We start from the raw sequence: 26,732 nt of genomic DNA, 5'->3' as shown, positions 1-26,732 counted from the left end.
AGGTGTGTCGCTTTGAAATGAAGACACTGTATAAAGACGAAGTAACAGGAGAAAACATTGTCGTGTTGCTTAAAATCCTGAACTTCATAAAATTCTGAGGAGGTCAAGGGCCTCTTACGACTTTACGGCCACATTCTGGCTCTTCGTTTGATTAACCTGAAAATATCGAAAAACAGTTTCGACCCTATTAGATCTTTGAAGGGAAGAAATCCCATCAAAATCACCTTCCTTATACCTCTAAACTTTGCCACATTTCGCCCAAATCTTCGAGTGTAAACACAATGAAGATAAATGCAATGGTCGTAGGAAAAATCTGAGAAGATTAAGAAGCCGCGATGAGGCCTCTGCGTTTAATTAACCCAAGCACCTCGAAGATCGGTTTGGGCCCTATTAGGTCTCGTCAGTTCGGTTCACCTCGAGTCAATTAAGCGAAGTCAGAAGTTGGCAAAGTTAAAAGTATGCTAAGTCTGCAGGGAAAAGTTCTAGTTATAGTACTTGTGGTCGAGGCTCGGGCAAATTAAGTTCAGAAAGAGAACGAGGCATAAAACGGTAATATGCCTCACTCTTCTCACAATGCTAAACTTGTTACTGGTTTTTCGCAAGTATATTATTCAGAAAATCCGTAAACTCCTATACGTATTTTATAAGGCAATCTTTTTCCGCTCATATATTTTTCATGATATAATTCAGGTTTAAAACAAATGGTAGTTAAATAAATGAGATTGAAGAAGTTTTAATATTCTAATAAAAGTTGGCTAATACGATGGGGATTGAACAACATCTTTTATGTGGAAAGTGTGTTACGATGTAAAAAGTTTGATGGTGCTCAGAGGGGCGTAAGTATATAGCTACAACGTTCATTAATAATCTAGGAACGTTTAACCCACAGCAGCCACTTCAGTTAAGAACGATAAGAGTTACAGAACTCTCAGGCATTTTCAAACATGGATATAGGCGGGGTATGGTTGCGACAGAATGGGGCCCACGGCTCACACATCGAGAAATTCAATACGTCTTTTGGGGAAAGTTTCTACCGGGCGGTTGATCTCAGAGGTGACATTCCATGGCTGGCGCGCTCTCCAGATTTGACTCCCTGCGATTATTTCCTGTGGGATCGCATGAAGTCGATTGTTTACGTAAACGTGGAAGCTTCGACGAACAATATTCGTGACGGGGTTGCTCAGCATATTTGGTAGCTAAGCTGAAGATCGTCGAGTGGTTCTTTAGACGAGCGATCGAAGAATGCGTCAAAACGAACGATCGACACTTGGCAAATATTCTTTTTAAAACCACTTAAGTAAATTTTTGTGTTATTTTATTGAATTAAGAAATAAAACGAAAACGTAACCGAGTGCTTTTGTTTTATTTACCTTTAAAAAAATGTGTCAATGGCGCCGCCTGTGCAGGGTGTTCGGATTTGGAGTTTTTTGACAGGAAAATCCAATTTCACTACTAGATGGAGAAAAATTAGCATACATGTCGAGAGCTCGATTTTTGAAAAAACGTTAATGGTGAAAACGGTATTTCGATATCTTTACAACTTACGACGATAGGGGGCGTGTTTCAAATTTCGGCCATTTTCAAAATTCCTCATAAGTTTTTTGCTTAAGACAATATTGAAGTAAAACAAAAACTTCCTAAAGGCGCTTTTTCGATTTGATTCTAGTGACGTGCTTAGTTTTTCGCTACAGAGTGTCGTTTTGTCACAAACCGACATAATGTTTTTTTTATCGAAAGTCACAGTCATTTATGACTCCGAAAAAATGTCATTTTGAAACCATGTTGAATTAGGTAAGTATGTCTACAGTTATTTTCAAAAATAAGCGACATCTTTGGATTTTCTAAAACTTCTCCAATTACATTTAATTCTTCAATTGCGCTATCTTCATTTGAATTGTAGTGTTGTGGTCTACACTTTTTGAAGATTTCGCAATTCTGTAAATTATTTTTCAGTTGCTTAAACAGTCTTCTGTCTGGTTGATGTCGCTCGGGATAGGTACGGAAGTACAACTCACAGGCGTCTTTAGAACGTTTTTGTTTGACTTCGATATTGTCCTACGCAAAAAAGTTATGAGGAATTGGCCGAAATTTGAAAAACGCCCTCTAGCGCCATGGCCTGTGAAAATATGGAAATACTGTTTTCGCCATTACTATTTTCTCAAAAATGTACCTCTTGACACGTATGCTAGTTTGTTTCTACCTGGCCGAAAAACGGGGGTTTTCTAGTCAAAACACTCCGAATCCGAACACCCCGTACGCATGGTAAAATTTCACGAGCAGTTAACTGAACTCCAGGTCCCTACTCGGTTCTGTTGAGAAACCTGAAAGAATCTGTTGAAGCAGTACTCACCACGGAAGAAGCAAAAAAAAATTAGAATGATAACAGCAGGGAGAGCGGACATAATGCGTGATCATTCTAAAAACGAACAATTACAGCCCGTCGCAACAAATCTTCTAGATCACTTGGCGGAGAAGACCGAATAAAAATTTGTTTCGAATGTGTTAATTAGGGCATTTTAAAGCGTTTTGTAAATAAATAAGTTTAGTTTTTGTTCCCCCCAGTTTGTGTAAAACATGAATTATTGGCGTAAATGTGGAATAAAATAAATATCATTTGCATACGAGGTTCGGTAATTTGATCCTAAATTATCAAAACCCCAGAATACGGTGTCGTATTATTTTAGTATGAACTTTACTCCGTGTATTCATTACAAAATATCAACAAAATGTCTAGCGGTGTCGTTCTCCATCCCCCACAACGGGATGAATTTGGAATGTTAATGAGCAGCATTGCACATGCCCATTGTATAAAATATTGGATGTTTAAAGTACAGTTAGCGATTGAGGAAAGAGGTTTTTTTCTTCCTCGCACAGCTTTACAAAGTCACAGATGTTCACTTTATTAAATTATCGCGATGTCATTTTTGCCGCGGCCTAATCAATTGGGGACGTGAATGGATACTTCAGTGCCTTCTGTAACACAATATGTGCAACCATAATCATGTAACGTCGAAAACAAAGGTTTAATTTAGTTTTCGAAATGTGTTCGTCGCCGAGCCCCCAAAATGCACATCGTGGCACGACGACGGAGCGACCAGACGGCTTTTCGCAAAATCCGGCCATTCAAAGTGGGTAATCGACTGTGAAGTGCTAAAACAATGCCTTTTGTGGGGCATTTCGGTACAAATTAGGGCCATTTTTACATACAATATGCGATAATTAGAAAAGATCGGGAAAAACGACACCCGAAGTACCAGGAATGGCCCTGCCGTTGAGCACAGTCAGGTGTCTCGTTTTTTCCGTGCGTTTCCGCTCCAGAAATCTGATCAAAAATAAAATTAACCCCCGCCTTCGAGCAAAAAAAAAACATCTTTACGGCAAAAATAAAATTTACGGAAATTAAACGATGTTGAAATACTCTTTCAGTGTGAAAGTATCCCGGTAAATATAAATATGTTTGAAGTTCCATCAAAGTAACATCAAAGGCTTTGATAAGGCTGGGGACGAGGCGAATTTAGCCCAGTATCGCCTTGATTTTACGATCACGGAAACACGTTATATCGCCAGTTTCATAAATCGATAACCATTTTGCTGATATTAAATTTAGAGGGTGAAAAATTGCTCCGAAACATGCACTCATTACTTTGGGCGAGAACATTTCCGTATTTCAATGCAGCGCTCGGCTTAGATGGACACTAAAAGAACTGCACATTTTGACGTGTTTTTCCTAGGTGAAGATTTAAGAGCACGCCTAGGGCATCTAAATGGATTCTCGATGGCCCAAGTGATAACCACTCTTCCCTCGCCTCTTCCCCGCCTCTACCCGCTTCCTCTTCGGTATACGGTTCGATACTCGAAAAGGAAAGGATGGAAAAATTGCTGGCTCAAAAACGTAAACTTATCCTTGATCATGACAAGAAGAAAGGGAAATTTTAATGCATCATCCTAAAGTGGAGCTTTGCCAAGTTTATAACCGAAAAGTTGATGCCCCCTGTTTTGACGCCGAAGCCAGCTAGGGTTCAGGATCGAGGACAAAGCTTCTCGTTTTTCGTTAGAACTTTCCCCAGTGTCTTACATGTTGATTTATGAGTCGTCTTATCGGTGTTTCTTAAGCATTTTTTTTCTCTAAATAGCATGTACCGGCCATGAAGTATTGCGTAAATATCCAACCGGCATAAATCTCTTATAAAACACCATCATTAAGGTGTTAAAAATAGATGTCAATGGACCAAATACATATAATAGAGCCATCAATCTAAAAGCTAACAATGCACCCTGCCTCATATACTTGAAGTGTTATCATTGTACTATATACCAGATGCTTTCTATGCAGGAATTTTATCCCAAAGGTGCTATTCATCACGCAATTGTTGAAATTCTTGCGTGTGTATTATTGTTAACGTTTTTAATCTATTTCAAGGAGTGCGCCCTGCGAAGCCTCCAAACAATGGTATAATACTTTCAAATGGGGCGGCCCACTTGTGGTACCTAGGCGCTAGCTCTTCTTACTGAATCTAATTAAGAGCCCTCATCCATCCGTTGATTATGGTGACTGGCACAAATTTACTTTTCTCATACATAAAGCTGCGGCTTGGATATTTTCACTGCCACGTGGGCTTATGGTATCGAACAAGATCCCCCTTCGTAATTTTACGGAAAATCCCGTACAAATCTTCCGAAGGAAAACAATCTACCAATGAGTCATGAACTGTTTTCGTAAGATGTTTTCCGGAAAAGGGTATCTAATATTAAATCCCCGTCTTAGGTATTATTTCCCCACGTTAAGATATTGGATACATGCCAAACAGGGTGGTGCGTCAGCTGTTCGCCATAGTGCGGTTTCATTCATGTTTAATTAAATGCAGTAGCTACGTTCTGCATGGAAGCTGAATAATAGTGGTGAGTTATTGCCAATAATGCGAATGGTCTAATGGTAATTATGGTTAAGATTTAGTTCAGTTGCTTCCATTAAAAGGTTTTGTGGAACGTATAAACACAATGGTATTTATTTGCTAATCGATTTTTGTCAATGTGGTTTAAACCGAGAATAAAATAACAGGTTTTATAGTATGATGCTGTGGTAATCACTAACTATCACTTTGCTTCAGCCTCCGAACCCCGGTTGAAAGATTTTACAAAACGTACAGGGTAGCGGGCCTTCCCGGAGCCCACTCCTTCGTTTTCCAATTTTCGTTAATAAATTAGTGCCACAAATAAGGGAAAGATTGACTGACGGGTCGGAGGAGGTGGTTCCTATCTCCCTTCTGAGACGCCTCTTCTCGCTTCTTGTTCCAATAGTCCTGGTAGACAAATTGTGAGCTACGCCAGGATCATTTAGCCGTCTCTGGACGCAGCTAAGCATCCAGTCTATTATAATCGTCTTAGCTGCCGCTTTATGGACGCACCACATTTCTATCATCGGGAAGGCTCATGCCTTTTGGTTCTCGGATCGGATGATGTAGTTCTGGCACCTCGACCCGCGCCACACGTTTCGTTCCTCTGTTCTCGAACCACATTTGGTCCTTCCACTCCGAATGAACAAAAACCAGGTCTCGACGCTTTTTTGTAACCGCACCTTGACCCCCCAAATGTTCCCCAGATCGGGATCTGGCCCCTATTTGAACTGACCTGGACCAACTTCGCTTTTTTCACGAACGAAAAATCGTAATAAAATGATTGTTATGTTGCAAAAAAAAAACATATTCTGCCCCAAGCAATTCAGACAGCCGGAGGAGCACATTCTTACGGTTTGAAGAAAAAATAATTTGTTTTAACAATTTTACGTGAGAAATACAAGAGCGTGGGGTCGTCGACGACCCCACCCGGTATTCGGAGGGTTAAAAGAAATTTCAAATGTACGTACTCTGTGCAGTTCATTCGATTCGCATTACGTCTAAGACGCGTTGAAGCTCGCACTATTGTTATGGCAGTTGAGTTGGCTTTATGAGCTTGCCACCCTTGCCTAACTGCAGTCGTGGGTTCTATTCTAGCTTGTTACTGCAACCTCATTGCAATTACGCGAAAACCGCTCCAGTAAATAAATTCAAATGAAAAAAACTCCATTAATATTTCCAACAATGAAGTGCGGAAAACAACAAACATTCCCAGACAATACACATGCATCTATGTAGTTAATACCGGCATTTCTCGCTATCTTTAATACATTGTTACTCATTGAATATTGCATCGCTCCATGGGCAATGTATTCTTCTCTTTCCGGGAATATCAATAGAAAATTGAATATACACAAAGTAACAAATTCCCGACCTCTGTTATGCGTTTTTCCAGCAGGGCTTAGGATGAAATAGTTTCATTTCATTTTGTTCCACTTGGCCGCATATTTTCCGAATGCCGATGTGTTTATGTAAGTAACGTAACAGCTTGAGCACGCTGTACATTATTCAAGTCGGAAGTCGAAGCTCTTTGAAATTTGTTCAGAATGTCGGAAAATGCAATTGTAAAAGCCAATTGACTTATTTTATGAACGCTATTCATATTGTGAATGTCTTTACGTTAATATATCATTATTGTTATACATGTATTTTGTTATTGCATGATTGGAGGAAATTGTTGGTGTCTCGTGTAAGCGTGCAAACGATCATTGGCAAGTTTCAATTTTTATTACCGTTTAAGCAGTTCGATTGGGCGTTCTGATATGATCAATATTTGATGTAAGCGTCTATACTTCTATTCATGCAAAACGTGTTTGCGTGTAGAGGACTAAATGCTCGAATAAAGGTTTGTAGACGTAATCTTAGAAGCAGATCTAACCTAGGCATGAGGCTGCTAATCTAACGTTAGCCCACGAGCTAAATGTTCTTTTAAGGGCATGGAGGTTAAACCCACAAAACGTGAACGAATTTCGCACGTCTTGTAAGCAAAGTGATCAAAATTTCATTTTCTCTCGTTTCAGCTGTCGTATTTTCGAGTTATTATATACTATATATTATTATACATAATTGCATAAAATAACTTTGTACAAGCAGAATACTGTCCTTTTTCTAGGATCGTATATATATATCTCAGATATATAGGGTCTTTTATAAATGTACCGACACGCTTTGAGCGGATGTAGTGCTCATAAAAACAAGTATTTAGAACGAATCAAGTTGGGACCAAAATCGCTTCATTTCCAAGATACAGTGTTTAATTATTCGTTTTTAATTTTTTTTATATTTCATATATATATTTGTGTATTTTTAATATTTCAAAAAAGATTTTGAACACGGGCGTAAAATTGGGGACACACTATGGCACATTCCTGAGTAAACAGAATATTTCCATTTACACCATTAGCGCCTGTGCAGCCATGCAATGGTACGTTTTTGATAGAAAAAATGATACGTCACTGACTTTTCTTATACGAATATTTTTTCATAATATTTCATAAATTTTTAATAAAACAAGGCCTGTTAGTATTTTGTTGCTCCAGTCGCCGTTTTCGAGATGAAACAAACTATTTCCCATTAATGTGCCCACCAAAAAACCTAGTATAGGATTCCAAGTGCGATTCTTTAGAATTATTTAGGAGAAATTTATTTGATTTTAGTAGAGGTGGAAGACATCAAGACAATGTTATATCCGCATCCCAAACCGTTTTTGAAATATATAAAATAAAAATTATGAAAAGTTAAACATTCTGTATCTTGGAAACGAAGAGATTTCTGACCTAGCTTTATTCGTTCTAAATACTTGTTTTTGTGAGCTCTACATCCCCTGAATGTTTGTCCATATGTTTATGAAACCCTCTATGCATAAATATCAAATGCATCAATATATGATAATCAAATCATACATAAATTATACATACGCACTCGCACACGTGGCCCTTCAACAACGAACGATTTCATTATAGATAATCAAGTATGCAAAAATCAATGCAGAGTTAACAAAATAGACAAAAATGAACTTTCTATCTGCCCGTGAATTTATTTCATAGCCGAATCAGACATTATCAAAATCAGAAGCAACAAAGCACAAACTGTCTCGGTGGACTATGGAATAATGCCTTATTAAAATTATCGTCACCGTGGTTGGCACCAACAGGTAGCTCTACCATTAACGAAGCATCGAGATTCTACCCGCCAAGTTCCTGGTCGTACCCCGACAAAAGTGGCGCTCCGAAGGGAAATGCTTCTTCCAGAGGATTTTCCGTGTGGAAGATCAGAAAAAGATCTGCTTAACTCGGAAAGCTTCGTGGACGATTTAAAGGGGAGACTAGACATTGCCCACGCGTAAGTCAGGAAGAAATTAACAACTGCTAGTAAAGGAAACTCATGACGTGGTTTGCAGGGTTCAGGTCGTCACCACAGCAAGGAGGAATGTTGTTTATCTGGATCGGTTAACGAGTTGTCTTCGAAGTCTGGCTGGTCGAGAGGAATAACTCGAAGAGTAGAGCCGTGTTGCCCCGACCGCTTCCTGCAAGGCCGGCTGCTTCTCGTAAGGCACAGAGGAAAAAAGGGTCCATCGCAGTGCGGCTGGCTGAACGTGTGATTTATTGCTTCTTTTTATGCAGACCGACTAATCTGGCACGTTGGTTTATGTTAATGTCTACATACTTCTAGAAAAATGATGAAATCTTCTAGCCATAGAACTTTCGCCTTATAAGGGGATCGTCGCAAACCCGAGAATCAATCTAGGACTAGCAAGTAAGCCGTAAGAACGAAGCCTTTGTATTAAGCGACGTTAAAGTTTTTAGCGGTCAAATTGCGTACGATTAGTTGCGTTGAAGTCGCGAACAAAATTTTACATTAGGTCAAGCTTGATTGAGATTTCTATCTTCAATCGAGAAGTCAAGCCAAATAGCTTGAAAATCGAGCTGAGCCGAGAATACCGAATTTCTTCACGTTTCAGCCATATGCTGAGCGGAAAATAAACACAAAGAGAGCATGCAATTCATCCTGCATACGCCCATTAAATCCCAAATAAAAGTCCAATCAGTGAAAGTATGTAGTATCGTTAATTACTTTAACATGACAAAAACGTAGTACGTGTATTAATGGCTTTCCGAAACGTTGCGAAAAAATTTTTGGCGCCAGGAAATTTAAATCGCAAATCACGTTTTAATTGGTCTACTTTCGATCTTTATCAGCCGTTCGTGCGGCCATTGTTGCGGAATTGCGAACTATTTATTGGGAAGATGCCGTAACGTGATACATGATAATAGGCGTATGTGCTTGGCACGATACCAGTATAGATAACGGTAGCAGTTAGTACCAATAAGTTGACTGGATCTTGATGAAATGCGTGGGCTCGTCGCGGAATTTATTGGTCGATATAGGTGAGGGAGCACAGTGGAATATGGTGATGTCGCATACGCCACAGGCCAAGAGTTTGGGTGCAATTAAGTGATTTGTTCGTTGAATGCCCCGTGATTCCGTGAATGTTCGAAATTTAAACGCTCCCACCATACAAAAATAGCCGAGAAGTTAGATTACAATCAACGGCGTTGACTAAAATTGGGGAAAAAATGTCAAAAACATTCAACTTTATTTTAATCAAAAAAAAACCACCATTCAATTTTATAACAATTTCCATCAGTTTATTTAAAGTTTCCTGTTGCATCGATGTCCATGCACTTTCCAATTTCTGCCGCAGCTCGGCTGCCGATGAGCGACACGAAATTCGAACTTTCCGATCTAATTTTTCCCATAATAACTCGATTGGGTTGAGATCAGGCGATTGTGGTGGCCGAATCATCCTCTACAATGTTCCAGCGTTCTCTTTCTCTTCCAAATAGATTCGACAGGGACGAGAAGTGTGCTTGGGATCATTGTCGTGCTGAAAGACGAACCCACGCGCAGTAAGCCGGCACCCCGACGGGATGGCATTTTCGAGAGGGATTTTCTTACATTCCTCCTTCATAATTCCATCAATGTTGACGAAATCGCCGATACCGCGGACAGAGAAACATCCCCATACCACGATGGGACCACTTTTACGCTTCACGGTTGGTACCAAACATTGCACAGTAATTTTCTCCGAAGGACCTTTTTTGACGAAAATTCGCCGACGATTTCCAACGACTTCAAATTTGGATCCGTCCGTCTACGGTACATTTCTCCATTATTCAATAATCCAATTTCAATACTCACGGGCTCGTTAAAGGCGTTTATGTTTGTTTGCCGATCTTAACAACGGTTTCTTCGCAGCAATGCACCCCTCTAATCTCCCTTGTCTCAGTCTCCTTCTTACTGTTGTTAACGATGCGGAGTTTAGCCGGGTACCGTTCAAAGTAAATCGGATTTCTAGTACTGTTAATCGCCCATTTCTTTTGCTAGTGACAATCATATGAGTATCTTCTTGTACAGTGGTTACTTTTGGCCGTCCACTACGGGGGCGATCGCCTGAACTGCTCGTTTGATCGAACCGGTCAATGGTTGATTGTACGCCTTTGAGGGAAACTTTCACCTTTTTGGCAATATGGCCATATGGAAATCCTTCGGCGAGCAAAGTGATCATTGCACTCCGTTTTCAACACTAATTGCAATCCTTGTTGCCATTTTGAATTCTTTAAACACGTGGATTGTTAAAGAATTTTTCCACGAATTTTCTAGAAAACTCCCGACGTGTTCTGCACTTCGGCACACGTGGCAATAACGTTAAATGTTCTTTCATATCTATTTCAGATGTAAACGAACACAATTAATTTGAAGGTGGAGCATAAAAATGGCAGGTGAGCGGAAAATCCCCCATTTCTGATGAGCGAAAAAAGACCTTTTTTACTCTTGACGTATCGATTCCAGTAGTCACGAAGCATAGAGTGGATTTTTTGTTTGATTTCCACTTTAAACATTAAATGTTAACATGAAATAAACAAATAACCATACTTTTTCACCGTAAACATAATCGATAGATTGTTGTTCATGGTGAACCAAGTGCGTCCGAACTTTTGGCCCGAGGTGTACACAGGGTGAGTCACACTGTAAGCCCGGCATTTCGCGGAGAATCTTATTCGTAGGGCAAATGTTGAAGTTTTAGATATTACATCTTGGTGTATTTCCTTAATCTCACAAACTGTAGAAGTTCCACAGAAAATAGCACCATGAGAGGAACGAGAAGATAATTAACTTATTCTGAGTGTCCATTATAGGTCGCTAAAATCGACGAGGCATGACACCACTAAATAAGTTTAGATGCCGTTTTGGGCCTGTGCTGACAAATACATATGAAGGTTTCAGGCGGGTTCCAAAGGAAAAAAATGTTATTCACAAAACAGTTTTCCACGTATCAAACATGGCGTGTTGACGTCAGACCTCGCACCAGAACGATTCCAAGAGACTGGCGTTATTTATTTGAAATTTACTCTTATCGTGGCCTATATATTCGGAGAACTATATCTTTGAGGGAAAACCGTTTCGCCCTAGGGGAGGAGATTTGCTTTATCAGTGTAGATTATGTGACACTTGTCTTAAATAGTTATTTACACAAAGGGGGGAGGAAAATGATGTTATTAAGCCAGATCCATAAACTCGACATTAAATTTGGATTCGGTGCCAGCTTCAGACTTCGGCACTCTATTCAGCGCATAGCTTAACAGTCCAATTTATATTCGTAAAGTTGGATTTGGCGTCGTGTTGCGGGCTAACTCATCGGCGGGACCTAAAAGTCCTCCGGATTAGCGCGAGGCGGATATTATTATTTTATGGAGAAAAAGCTCTATTTTCTACGCCGTCCGTAGAAAAATAATACTTTCTATCGCGTGACTAAAATAAACTAATACACCCTGCAGCGTTAACTCAAAAGTTTTGAGAACCATTGCGACATATTTCGAAATTGAATTACTTTGAGAAACTTTCATTAACAGGAGCGACTACGTCTCGCACACGATTGTCGATTAGGATCAAATTTAATTTTTGACATGAAAATAAATTGACCTCACCAAATTTGGTTGTAGTGAGCTTTCGACTCGACTTGAGTGCACGTCTTGAATATCGACTAACACATGTAAACGTTTAATTTTAGTACTCCTAAGGTAGAGGATTCGACGTTCTCGTAGGGGCCAACATCTTGATAAGTTGGTTTAAATTAATCAATTTAGTTAATTACTCACATTCCTTAATTAATTCCATGTTAGTTCGGGGATTAAAATCGACGATATTACTAACTATCCGATAGATGTACAATAAGGGAGGAAAGAGGGTCGTTACCTCACCATGGAGTGATCCCACATTGGCGCCCGTGTAACTTATCAAAGCCGCAGTCACAACTCTGTGCAACACAATTCCACTAATGCAACCTCACTTCATTTCATAACTACATGTAGATACACAGAGAGAACATCATTAAATTAGAGAAGTAATGCACTAGATAGGATGTTAACAATGCGAAACACTAATGAACATAGATACTTCCAGCTGAAAAGACGTCCCGTTAAGGGGAGCTGGAGCATTCTGTTGTGAATAATTTAGAATGGCAAAATTATTATGTTGCTTTCTTATTCAGCAACGTACTGAAACGCAATAAAAAAAAATCATTGGAATAGAAACTTTTGGTCTCTAGGTCCAAATTACTAATGCGCCTTTAAGTTTAACCGCCAGCTAATTGTCACGGATAAGGTGGGAGCCTGGCTGTTGGTCAGATCGTTGTTTCCTAGGAAAGTTTGGAAGTAAAGTTAACGGCACGTTAACAATTTTCCGATTACTATTATAGTAATAAATGAGAAGGAAAGTTTGTTTTAAAAGTATTTATAAATTTTACGGTCAGGCAGGAGTATCATATTAAAAACCATAATACCACATTACCATCAGACATAAAGCCTCTCATTTTCCTATATCCTGTTCCTTACATGGCGCCTGACTATTAAAATAAAATATTTCCGTCGCCTGGGTCTAGTAGTTTAGATTTTATTGCACTTTTCCATTTCCTGTGACCATTACGTTTATCGAATATCCTTTAAAGATGTTCGGGGTATTATTTGGAATGTTTCCATGAATTTTTTTTTTTCATAAAATTTTTCGATAGGACTAAGTGAGTAGTCTCCATATATATATACAGTGGTGGAAAAATTAGAGCCACTTTTGAAAAATTGATATAATTAGATTTTTAATTGTTACAAATATTTAGGTATGTGTTCGATATGAAGCCAGTGTATGTCCAAATGCTTCTACAACAAAAATTCTTTATTATACATTATTTATTTTTCCTTGTCATATCTATATTATTGCTATGTTTTTGTGAAATTTTATATTAACAATAGTATTTTTTGGTGAGAAAAAATAGAACAATTTATCAAATTATAGCAAATATTTACCCTAAAATTTATCAAAACAACAATTTACATTAAAATTTTTTTCATATTTTGGAAAATATCCATTATTTTTAATTACAGCACCGCATTTTTTTTGTCATGGACGTTTTCAATATGGTCAGGACGACTGGATCCATGCAGCTTTTAAAACAGTGAACAGTTCGTCATGATTCCTACAGGTCGTATCTCTGATTTTCCAATCTAATATTTGCCAGAGGTTCTCAATGGGATTTAGGTCAGGGCATTGCGAAGGCCGTTCCAAAACCCGTATCCCCTCTCTCCCGAACTATTCTTTTGCATACTTGAACGTTTGTTTTGAACCATCATCCTGTCGGAAAATGTGTGTTAAGGGCAAAACATCGTCCGCACATGGCACATTTTATCCTCTAAGATTTCCCTATATTGAAATCTATTCATATGACCATCTACTTTGTAAAGGGGGCCAGCGCCTTAGCCGGAAAAACAACCCCATACCATTATCGACTCACCTCTGTGATTCACAATGGAGCAGGTGTATTTTGTATTCATTTTCAGGACGCTTTACGTAGGTGACACTATCACTATTAAATAAGCAAAACTTTTCAGATCAGTTTTCCCTAGTGCTGCTCTCTATCCAATGAATATGTCGCGCAAAATTCAATCGGGCACGTCCATTTCCTTTGGATAAAAGGGGTTTTCTGGCTGGTCTTCTTCCATCCAATTCGCCTTCGAGTAACCTGTTCCTTACTGTTCTAGATGTTACTTCAACACCGAGCTCATCAGAAATACTGCCCTTAATTTCGCTTGATCCAAGAAATGGTTGATCCTTCGCAATTCTTCAATTTTGTTTATCTCGATAATGATTGGTTTTCCTGGGTCTATCACGCTTCCCTTTTCCACCAATATTCCCGGAAACTCGATATTGTCGGATAATTCGACAAACCGTGGATTTGTTTAAATTAAATGTTTTAGCAATATTTTCTTGTTTTTTGCCTCTTCCATACCAATTAACAACACTTTCTTTTATCTCCACTGATGAGTGTTTGCCTCGAGGCATTTTGGCCAACGATATGTCGAGAATAAAATAAGTTTTAAGGTAAATATTTGGTATAATTTGATAAGTTGTCCAACGTTTTTCCACCAAAAAATATTATTATTAATATAAAATTCCACAAAAAATTAAAAATAAAGAATTTTTTTGTAGAAGTATTTGGACATGCAATGGCTTCATATTGAACGTATGCCTAGATACTTATAACTATTAAAACTAAATATATAAATTTTTCAAAAGTTGCTCTACATTTTTCCACTACTATACGCATTTGCTATATAAAAAATTCATAAGTTTCATAATATTTTAATGCGGCATCGGGGACAGACAGTCGAAAATATAAAATCATAATACCCACAATCCAAAAGTGGATAAAATTGTTCCTGCGCACAATTTGCATTAAACTGAAATGCATAAATTAATCTCGTGTCGCCCTTCTGACTTTAGGCCCTCCTGCAGGACTTTCAAATATCCGAGTTCTGACAAACTTGACGAGACACTCTCAGCTGTCCGCAAAAAATGTGGACGACTTCTGTCCAGGGAGAGTCGAAACGATGTTACGTGCGTGAGAAATTGGAAAATAGGTTGTTTGCTTGATGCGATTCTGGATGGAATAAAGGGACGTAATCCTTGGATATGAGGGAGGTTATGGATTAGGTTGACGCCGAACAGAAATTTAATATCTTCTTAGGCATACATATCCACATAAAAGGTGAATTGTATGCAGATTAGAAAGGTTATTCACGAAGCGGGGCCCGATTTAATTAGCTCCCTGCTATCTAATTTCTTTGAGTATTTTTAAGATGGCAGGAAAATAATAGAACATAAAAAATAACGCATAAGGGGGGACGGATAAGTGCATCAATGGTCATGAATAAAAAGAAAATTCGCCCTCACAGTGAGTCGACATACAGATGAGTAATTCTGAAATATCTTATCCGTGGGGCACTTTCAAAAGCTTTCCTCCAAACGGGATTGGGGGAGATCGTTGGAATTAATAGATCCAGTCTTAATGTGAAAAAAGTAATATTTGCTTTATTAGATCCTCCACCATCTAAGGGGGTTAATATTTCTATTATGTTTATCATTATATAGAATAGAGTTACCACAAAATGTTTTTTTTTATTGCGTTTTCTGTTACATGCAGTTTCTTAAAAAAAAAACTATCTTTATACTATTGCATAGGACGATTTTGCCTTTGACTGCGTTAATTTTGGTTTTCAGCAGTTTACATTCCACGGACATTCTCATCACGTACCAACGATCCGCTGTTACAGTTACGCTAACTGACCTTCCGCACATTTTTCAGTTTTCTATGTTACTCACTATTTAAACTTCTCTTGTATTATTGAGATCAATTCCTGAGATACGAAACTCAGCTCAGTAACGTCCCAATAAGATTTTACACGTTTTTTGTGCAACCCTTGAGCCCTGATTCGGATTGCAGGGCAGCAGGTACGTGCAGCACTACAATAACACAACTTTAATTTGCCTCGAACTTACTTAACATTAAAATTAAATTCTGAACGCTTTTAATTAGCTTAATGAAATTCAATTAACGCCACCCATTGTGGTTGGCGAAGCAGAAGACTTACGGATGGGAAACTGTGAAAAACGAGATTTAAAAGGGAGAAATGCCTTAATACTCCATGGGAAAAAGAAAAATGGATTTCGTAGAGGCAACCGATTAAAACGGCAACCGTTCGCCAGGATGGAGGGTTTTTTCTTCCATAATAAAATCCGAAAAGTTTACTTAATTTCCCCGATAGTTGCCGCTACGTTAAATGAACCGATCTCTGATAAATTGGGCAAATAGTCTGACAATTGCCCGTATTGCGAGACGGGGGAGGAACTTTTTCAGCTTTTCGGATAATCTCCATCGAAATGCGTATATTGCATGACAAAATTGCATGTCAAAGAACTCAAAAGCCCGATACGAACACGATTCTTTATGGATGAATAATTTGAAAAAATGTTGTTTACCAGTTTCATCGTTAATTTACCCGTACAGCGCAGAGAGTGATAACTAAAAATATTGCTTTAATAGTTATTTAATGAGATTGTTTGACGCATGGGCACAGCGAGCGCGTTAATAAACCTCAGCGAAGCTCGTTCCTCCATTTTGTTCCAACTATTCAATTTAACTTTTCGTGTGTATTATACAGATTGTCCAGAAAAAACATCGAAATATTTTGAGAGGTGATTCTAGAGGTAAAATTTTTTTGTTATAAACATACCTCAAAAACTGTTTTTTAAAGGGGCTACAACCCCTTAAGGGGGAACTCTGAGGATGGTAGTCTCGCAATATTTTCGAGAGGGTTTGCGCTAAAGATATGGAAATCGTTATACTTTAGTAAGCTGGAATGGGAAACGTTTACATGTGTTAATAACTGCAGATTTTGGTGGATTTCGGAACGTCCCATACCGTGTCCCTAAATTTTTTATTTCTGACATTTCTTAATTTTTGAAATTAAATTACTGATCAAAGAGCAAGTTTTGGGGTACGTCCATAAGATTTTTAAAATTATTTTAATCTCTAGAGTCACCTCCCAAAATAAATTCGACGTTGCTTCCGGACACCCTGTATAAGCTGTCGCGATACATAACCGGGTATTTAAAAAAATATGAGAGACCTTTCTAACCGCAAATATAGAGCTCCTGTAATGTATCATTCCTTGAGCAAACGATTGGTTTTTCTGATATACAACTTACTCCAAGCAGACGCTGCTCTCTCAATATTTTAACATTGATGAAAACGAATTCCTCTTGCACTTTATTGATCGCGACCCTTCAACCAGAATCGAAAGGTCACGACAATGAGTTGTCTCAATCTTTCGATTCGGCTACAAATACTGCTATTTGGACCCTTCGCAATCACCGGGGGGTGTTTTATTGCCCATGCGGATATGTTTTCTTTTTCATGGAGACAATTTTCGCGAAAATATGGTGCGGGCAAAAGGGATTTCCCTCATCTTCAAATGTTAACGTTGTTTATTTAAATCGATTTCCTTTAAAGTAACACGTGTATCATCCCTAAAATTTTTCACGGATAGAATATTTTTGTATTTAAATTAGGTTAGTTCAAGTTACCTCAACTAAACTCGGTCGATAGGTGTATTAGAATTGTATACGTGGTTTAGACTTCTACAAGGTCGCACATTGAAGCTAGTACGACCTGCATATATTTGAATGTTACATGTCTCAGGTGTTAGTTTGAAGCTAAATCATGTATTAGGTGTGTTCCAACAGAACGATAAACCCAGGGTCCTGTGAAGTTTCCATCAAGACGCAATTATTAAAATGATTAGATTTCCTTTTAGTCGAAGCATATAGCGTAAAAAGTAAAACCGTGATTCGATTTAAAGAGCATCTAGAGTTTAACAATGTAGCATTGACAATTTGGTCACGTATACCTATACCGGCGCATCAAAGAATAAAATGCTAATTTGATAATTTTGCATGCATGTGAAGGACAGGGAGTGCATTATCTTCCTCTGATAGGACACAGACAGCCCCTGTATCATCAAAAAAGGCGACGTAAAAACATCAGTTTAGGACTCTCTGGAAAATCAATTTTTCTCACCATTTATGTTGACGACAGAAGATAAAAAGTGTATTGTTTTTGTGTAACCGACTATCAAGAATGGAGATAAAAGGTCATTAGTCTCTTTAAACAATGAAAAAATTAACAGTTAAAAAATAGGAATAGTAACAAAATCGGAAAGTAGTGGCTTGCCAAGTGACCAAACTAAGCGATTCCTTAAAGCTTAGAGAACCACGCTAAACACATTTTTTTACTTCGATATATAACATACTATTCAAAAAAAAAAAAGTTTTTTCGAAATTTAACAATATTATTTCGTGAATAGATGCGGAAAATATGACCGCAGAGATCGGAATATGATTTTACCAAAACCTTCGGTCAACTTTCCAATCTTGGCCAACAAATTGTTACTTGTAGGTAGAAACATGGTCCTGAATATGTACATTTCTTGTTTGGCTGTAAAAATTTATTCTCAGTAAAGCAACCAATTCACAATTTTTGTATGCGTTTGAAGCTCAGTTACCAAAAATGTAGCCCTTTGAAACCAATCCACGCAAAATGAGGCATTTTCCAGGCAATCTGGCATAATGTACATGAACAGACACTATAAAGCCGGGAGTGAAGTGGTTCTTTTCAACATGTGCAAACACTCGAGACGAGGAGACGCGAGTATGTGCGCCCATGAAAAGCAAACAACCGCAACAAGGAATTTTAAAATGATGGGGCATCTCTTGGCATAATTTATCTTGTTGCTCTTTTTCCAGTTTCATAGGGAAAAGAGCAACGAAAAATAACGGACAGCCAATCAAAAGATGGAAAACCTGGTAAATATGAAAATGATTAGGTATGAGCTGGCAAAAAAATCTTGGCTAGTTTCCATACTGGCTTTTCCATTAAAGTGTAAAATTTTTATAGCATGTAAGAGTCAAAGAAAAGCCCGGTTTTGTTAACGTTTCTGTTTGATGAATTTCCATTTATACACGGTAGAACGCAAACATTACATAAAAAGTTATTACAATTCCCTTATTATTATTTTTTTTTATGAAAACGTCATTTTTTATTGTACTCTTAGATTCTGTGCAAAGTTCTGCACGCAATTTTGGAACTTCGAACGCCTGAAATTTTAAAACCGTTCTTTCCCAACTTTCATAAAGGCTAAAAGTTGATCTTACAAAGACTGAGGGTTGAAAAAAACTTTCTGTAGATTCCATCAACGTGGAGCAAACACCTCACGTGATTTTTATCACAATTATTAGATATGACATTTTAGACGTTAGATATACGAGCATACAGGCACAGCTACATGGACAGTCTGTTATCCAGCGATGAGCATCAGCGTTTCACAATAAGTCATTGTTATGTTGGCAATATCCTGCCAACCAATAAGAGCGTCGCCCTAAGTAATTAGTTTTATTCAAGGCACACCGACTTAGACCGGAAGCTATTTTGACTAAAATTTGCGAATAACATTTCGCACCGGAATATTAATACACAAATACTGTTTCACCATTTCGTGACTAATATTTCTAATTAGTCAAAGTTTTTTCAGTTATAATACAATTATAGTGAATAGGAAACGGTACCCGAAAACAGAGGCTACGAGCGTAAACTTGTCGTATGTACGTGTAGTTAAAAAGACCACATATAACCTCATACGACTAGTTAAGGAGACGTACATACATACAACATGTTAACATATTGTTAGGACATATTGTATGGCCACAAGTAAAAGACACAGGCAAAAAAAAACAGTTTTATCGTGGACGCTCTACCGAGTGATTTGTTGCACCCCTTCGTGTACAGTTGCGTGCAAAAGTTTCGGGCCAAAGACGATTTCATAAATAAATAGGATGTAACACAAAAATTAAGAATATGATGCCCAGTAACATGAACTCCGTTAACGTAACTACCAAAATGAACAACGTGAAAATTTATTGGAAATAATCAAAACAAGGTGTAAAAAAATTAATATTTTGCCCTGTTTAGGTCAAATAATTTTAAACAACAAAATACACTTTAGAACGTACTTTATAATTAACTTAAAAAACTTCAAATCTATTATTTAGTCAGTGTTAGTGCAGCCATTCCTTTTGAACTAATTACTGCGGCACACCGACGTGGCATAGACTCAATTAATTTTTGTGTTTTTTGTTCTATAATTTCTGCCACCCTTCTCGCACTTTTTTCCAGAGATCATTCTTGTTAGAGCAATTTTCAACTCTCACAATCAGTTTTAGCTCCCGTTGTGAACGCTCAATCGGGTTCAAATCGGGAGACTGACTAGGCCACTGTACGTCACGCAGTTTCTTGGTACTAAAGCAATTTTGTACTGACCGAGACGGATGTTTCGGATCGTTTTCCTGCTGAAAAATCCATCCTGTCGGCATATTTTGACGGGCAAAAGGAAGCACGTGTGTTGTTAAAATATCTTTACACACGGCAGCGCTCATATTGCCATCAATTTTATCAATCGGGACGACACCTTGCCACGAAAACCCACCCCAAAGTATAATGTTGCCACCGTCGTGTTTAACACTTGGTGTTTGATATCTAGAATCATATCTAGTACCTTTTGGTCGTCGTACATAACGTCCGCCATCATTTCCAAACAAATTTATTTTCGTTTCGTCGGATCTAAATACTTTTCTCCAATCTTCTCTACCTCAGTGTTGATGTTTCTCGACAAACTTCAATCTTGCTTTTTTATTTTTTTGCACTAATCAGTGGTTTTCTAGTACCTACTCGCCCAACGAGTCCCACTTCTTTCAACCGACGAGAAACAGAGCTGGGACTGATGATTGTAGTAATTTCATCCTTTACTTTCCTTTTTATCATCAGACTATCAACACGATTAGTAGTGTCTCTGGCCCTTCCTAAAACCTGCTTGTCTCCTAAACTCTACGTCGTTTTCCATTTTTTAATAATATTGTTCGCAGTTGTCTTTCCGATCGATAATAGTGAAGCAATATCACGTGAATTTCTTCCTCCATGTAACTTTATATTACATTGACGTGCTTGTAATTGAGTGCGTCTCGCCATCTTAACAAGATAAATTAACTCGACTACTCACTCGTCACCGAACTATCAATTTTTGCTTGAATATTTTCTCAAAAAGAAAAATAAAACATTCTAAGAATGTGGCCCGATGCTTTTGAGCAGGGCAAATATCAATTTTTTTATACCTCGTTTTCATTATTTCCCATAAATTTCTAAGTTATGGATTTTACTAGTCCATTTAATGGAGTTCATGTTCCTACATATCATACTTAAATTTTTGTGTTATATATTATTTATTCATAAAATCATCTTTGGCCCGAAACTTTTGGACGCAACTGTATGTCAAATACCCGGATGAACCAAATACAACCCTGAAATACATTTTTTTAATGTACTGGAACAATATTCAAAAGTGAAACATACATATTATTTTTCTACATACATAATCTTTTAGATTAAGAATGTGTTTTTCCCATCGTATTGGAAGTTTCCTGATGCCGTTATGAAAAATACAGTAGAAGCGAGACGTGTTTGCAGCCAGTTGTGCACGGAACCCTCGACAGTTGCGTCGTTGTGGGATCTTCCTCCTCCCAATGCCTCTTTCAACGGGCCAAGCATGTAGATCATAACAGGGGGGTAAGTCCGGACTGTCAGGAGGTTGTTTCAACGTTGGCCAGTGAATTTCTACTAATGTTTCCCCGAGTCAGGTTAGTTCTGCGTGGGCACCGCCATAGCTTATAGCTACCTCACTCCCAATATGGGCAACAGTTGCTCGGCGATCACCCCCGAGGATGCAGCGAACACTGACGATGTTGCTCTCACTCAGACAGGTCTTGGACCATAAAATATTTTAGGCTCGTACGCCACTGGTGAGTTTTAACATTTTCCTTATGTTCTTCAATTTATTATCTAAATTTGATCTGTCTTGATTTTTGGCCAGATCCCGTTCAGGGTCCTCATAAATTAGATTGTGAATTCAATCAAATCAGCGGACCCCGGTTTTTCTGACTTCTATTTTGGAATTTGGGAATCCCACGAATCGTTGAATTTTTTTACATAATTTCTTCAAAACCGAGCGGACTTCGCGGTAGGATAATACAGATTTATTGGTGCACTATTACTTGGCAAACAGTAGTTGTCTTTATTTTTTTGAGTCAATTTATGGTGTTTAGTCGTAAAGAGAGCTTACTGGAACCATTCGGACCCCCGAAGTCGTAACAATAAATTATTTTTTAAAACCTTTATCAGCTAGATGCTGTATCTTCCAGCACAATATAAATTTAATACAATTACCGCATGTCACGTTAAACCTAAGAAACATCCATAAACAATTTTTATTTCAATTTCACGCAGCGTCCCGTTAAACTTTTATAGCCCACATTACCATTTAAACTGGTTTATAGTGCGTATAGAGAGAGTACTGAAAAATGGACGATCCAAGTTTGATATATTGAGGAATTTAAGGCATGTTGGTCCTAGCAAGGTGCAAACAAGAGACACGAGTTCGAATAGTCTACGAGTATGGTGCTTCTATTGAACAAAAATCGTTGCAGAAATATGCCGTAAGAGCTGCGAACAGTTAAATGTTGGACGGAGCACTCAAAAAATTCACTCGTTCATTCATCATCATGATCTGGTAATTAACACGGAATACAATTTATCACTCTTTTTTTGGGTCACAAACATTTTTGTGTAGTTCTTATGCATAACACCCTCCCTAATGCCGCATATCACGCTACAAAACTAATCTTTTGGACATTTTCGTCCCTTTCAATTAAGTTTCGAAAGCGAACAAAAGAACCCTCTCATTTATTTTGTGAATGAAGTGAAGTGCATTAGTGTGTAGAGGGTCAATCCCTGATAGATCTGGCGGTTATTACATAAATATTATATATGATATAGTGTGAGACATACACGCTTCTTATCTACGATCTTCGAGTAGATTGACCTTACGAGCACCTTCGCCATACATTTTAGGAAAAAACAAACATCAGACAGCATCAAGGGAATCTGGCAGACTTTTGCCCAAAATGTTCCCTCTTTCATTGTTACTTAAACCTTATTCGACAGGATGTCGGATCCTGTATATTCACTGGAAATTAATGATATTGAAGTATAATTTGGACTTGACTGCCTCTTGTCCGCTAACAGTAAGGAAGCTGAGTCACATTATAACGGATGACGGCTGAAGGGTTTGTCCCTTTTGGGGGAGAAATCAGCTATTTGTATTAATATTAATGGTTTCTTATTCATTTTGCGGACAAATTACGAAACTTAATAAAAGGAAATATATTATCCTTTAGAGGTTCGTAAAGCTTTCCCGTGATTTAAGTCGATCTTGAACTGCCTCGCCAGTGGATTAACTTGGACTTAGCTTTTCATTTTTGACCGGGATAATTTATGCGAAAGAAAGTTTAAAGAAGAAGGTAAATTATAGCGGTTTCATTTGTCTTCCGTATTTCAGAATTTATTTAGTAACGTTTTTTATAGCGGCGATATTTTATAGGATTCGGTCTTAGGATATTTAGAGTCGCTCATAAAAAATGAGTTCACGCAAAATTGCGGATTCTTTTGAATTTAACGCAGATCTGAGGGTGACGGTTCTAAAATAAAATAATGAATCATATTTTTGATTAGTCAGTCAACCCAACAGAAAACAGTAATCAATTTTATTGGTAAATACTGCCAACGTAAATAAAAGGATTTGCCGCGGGCCGTTTGGACGAGTTTAAAAGATCCCAGCTTCGGGTCTTCCGCCCCTATTCTGATAACCACTGCACTTATTTATAATTCCAAAACATTTTCTGAAGGAATTCACAGAAAATTCACGGGAATTCGCAATTTTTACATAACTCGTCCGCGTGGCATTCACTCTATTTGAAATACCCTGAAGTCTCCGGAATGATCTAAAATAGAAAATTATTATCGTTACCGTAAGCGATAATCTCCTTTAATTTGGTTATTCTGACAAGAAAGGTTTATCGTTAATTCAAGCAACAGGTCAAATTAGCATTATCTGGTATTTTATCGAGATCTCACGTTATCGCTATCCTAACTGAATTCAACGGGCGCGAATCCCCACATAACAATTCGATTATAACATTAATATAACCGAGTTACGTGATTCGATTATTAGAAATAATAGGCACGATTGCCAAGATGAAAAAGTCCTATTTCAAATTTGATGATGTCATATCGCAAGGAATGACTAAGAAACATTTTCGAAATTCTTTTTCCCAAGATCACTGAAGGTTTCTCAACACTCTGCTGAATAATTTGTGCGCCATTAACGCCCAATAAACGGCTCAATGAAACTGTAAAATACCTTTTCTTTCATCTATTGAATGCAAAAACATTTAATATGTACGGGGCAAAGGAAAACAAACATTGGCTGACGAGATATCATTACACGAAAGTTATGCCATTGCTTACATTCTTAATTCGAATTACCAATGCAAATTGAATGCAATTATGGTGACCTTAGAATAACAATTAAAAATCAACATGGATAAAGTTGTAAAACGCTCATAAAACTTTAAATGAAATATTAACAACACTGACACAGTTTTAGGCATTCTGCAAACAACTGTTCGTCATGTCGACCGGATAAAAATATTTTTTGATTCATTTTTAATGTTTTTTCGTTCCAAAGCGGATAAAAGAATCTAGATTCAACTGGTACTTAAGCTGTTTTCGAGCCAATTCCGGACAAACGGGCAACAACTGTAAATATTTTCGTCATTTCGGTCATTTAAATCAGCGAATGGACGTACCGACTTCGAGAAATAAAAAAACATTTTGAAAGAATGATTTCATAGCAAACACTGTGTCATGCAGTCTCGTGAACCACACTTGGAATGCACCGAAATTAAAGTTCCATATTTTAGTAAAAACTCAATTAAAAGAGGTTCAAAACAGCGCAAATCATTGTTGAAATGTTTTATGTATTTTGAAATTACAAGACCTTAAAAATTACAAAAAGAAATAAAAATGCATTGGCCTGGGCGAGATGAGCAGTAGCCGAGATTGTTATGTACAATAATATTTACATTGTATCCACAATCTACGATTGTAACAGGTATGTGCGGCTTGTGGAAATCCCCCAATTTATTGATAAAATTTAATTCGCTAGCTTTGATTGTCTGGTTATGCACAAGACATTTATTAGACTAAAATTTACGTTTTATTTAATGTACAAGCCATTAATTTGCCTTTGGGAAAACGACTGAACGATGCAATTAAATTACAGGAAAATTAATTACTTGTATGCATTAAATATTCAGTTTCCGAGAAGCCCCCATCGCGTAGCAAATTTTTTATACGCAATTCAAATCACATACGCGAATTTATTTGCTTCCATAAAATGTATAAATCCCAAATCCCTTTTAAATGGCTCAAATTCTGCTGTAAAGGGCCGATATACAAAGGATCCATTTACCTTGCGCACTCAATCGGCCCAATCAATTATTGCTTTCACATCTTTCAGCCTCCAATACTTTTCTTGCTTTGTGTCTCTTTATCTATAAAATTTATGCTTTTGATGATCTAACTACATCTGCTATGGCGGTGAAGTTGTTAGACGGTTTCACCTCACGCTGCTGCACTCATTTTGCACTTGCTATTTTCGTGAACAATATTGAAACAAACCGTATCACAGCAATCTGCCGTAATTATGAAGTACTTCGTTATTATGCCGCATTAGTTGGAGGAGGGGGACGGGTCACGACATCTAATCACAGGCCTTTTGTGCCACTACCAACCCCCATTAAAACTGACGGAAAATATTGACAAACGAGGTTCAATACAGTTGCTGGCAAAGAAAAATATCCTAAAGGAGCGATATGTACCTCCAATGATGGAGTCGATGCTGCGAAAGTATTTTATGACCTCTCAAAGGCATTTGATTAGAACATGGAATATTGGAACTTGTTGGGGTTCGAAGTAAAGCAAATGGTTGGTTTGCGTCATATCTGACGGGTAATGGTCCGGCTGTTAGATCGTCTTGACGGGTTTCCTCTTGAAAGAGAACTATTTTTTGGTGTGCCACATGAGTCGGTGTGTAAGTTCACCCTTATCTTATTATACAGAAAGGATTTGGGAGCTTTCTTGCGTCTCGCACGAACAAAGGAGTCAATTATACATATGTATGTATGTGGCAGTATACGCCAGCCACATCCTAGTGGCGATTCCACACATAGTCGGCTATATCTAATGTTTATTATCATGGCCTTTTTGGGACAGTACACCAATTTCAGGCCGAGTTTCTGTAACGGTCTGCAGTCTGGACAAGGCAAGGTGAGTGAAGGTATAATCCTGACTATCGTCGTGTACAATTTTATTATGTTCAATAGTTGCATTAGTTATATATTATGTATATATAAATGATGCATTTTTTCAATCGCTACTAAAGTGAGTTTCAATGTTGTGTCAATTAACTCTTGTTGTGTTTTCAACGTTTTTTTCTAATACTGTGTATATTTTGCATTAAGTAACTTTATCAGCAAGTTGGATATGTGATTTAGATAATAGAGCAGATTAAATCATTGGTTGAAAAAAATATAGGAACACGAACGATCGATTACCTAAGTAGCAGTCTTTGTTCTATCCCGCAAAGGGAAAAATACAGTTCCAAAAATACAATCATGAACAAATGTTTTTGCGAATTTTTCGAAACAGTCTAAATTAAATTGCTTTTTGAATGTCCTTTCTTAAATGGCCTTAGTCGGATTTCAGCACATTTTGCTAAATATTTGAGTAATTTTCAGTTCAATCCATCGTATTCGGTTACATGATGTTGCAAAAATAATGAAAATTGGTCGCACTTAAACGCGTTAAAAATACCATTGACGCTGAAGTCGGAAATTTAATTAATCTAGAAAAAAACTCGTCGTACCCTCATTGAATTTCCCTAC

At 37.7% G+C, this 26,732-nt stretch overlaps 2 protein-coding genes across 3 annotated transcripts in view; one reads left to right on the top strand and one right to left on the bottom strand.

The window, feature by feature from the left end:
- The window catches only part of pico, a 137,184-nt gene that overhangs the window by 84,785 nt on the left and 25,667 nt on the right, over window positions 1-26,732 (bottom strand). The gene's annotated exons all lie outside the window — the stretch shown is intronic.
- The window catches only part of LOC136341317 (facilitated trehalose transporter Tret1-like), a 52,343-nt gene continuing 46,923 nt past the window's right edge, over window positions 21,313-26,732 (top strand). The window contains exons 1-2 of the mRNA XM_066286168.1: window positions 21,313-21,456; window positions 21,528-21,689. The gene's annotated coding sequence lies outside the window, so the exon portion shown is untranslated. The remainder of the gene's footprint in view (window positions 21,457-21,527; window positions 21,690-26,732) is intronic.

Source organism: Euwallacea fornicatus, chromosome 9 (genome assembly GCF_040115645.1).
Source record: "Euwallacea fornicatus isolate EFF26 chromosome 9, ASM4011564v1, whole genome shotgun sequence".
Taxonomy (NCBI): domain Eukaryota; kingdom Metazoa; phylum Arthropoda; class Insecta; order Coleoptera; family Curculionidae; genus Euwallacea; species Euwallacea fornicatus.
The sequence above is the reverse complement of the archived record's forward strand: the minus strand, read 5'-3'. Positions and strand labels throughout refer to the sequence as shown.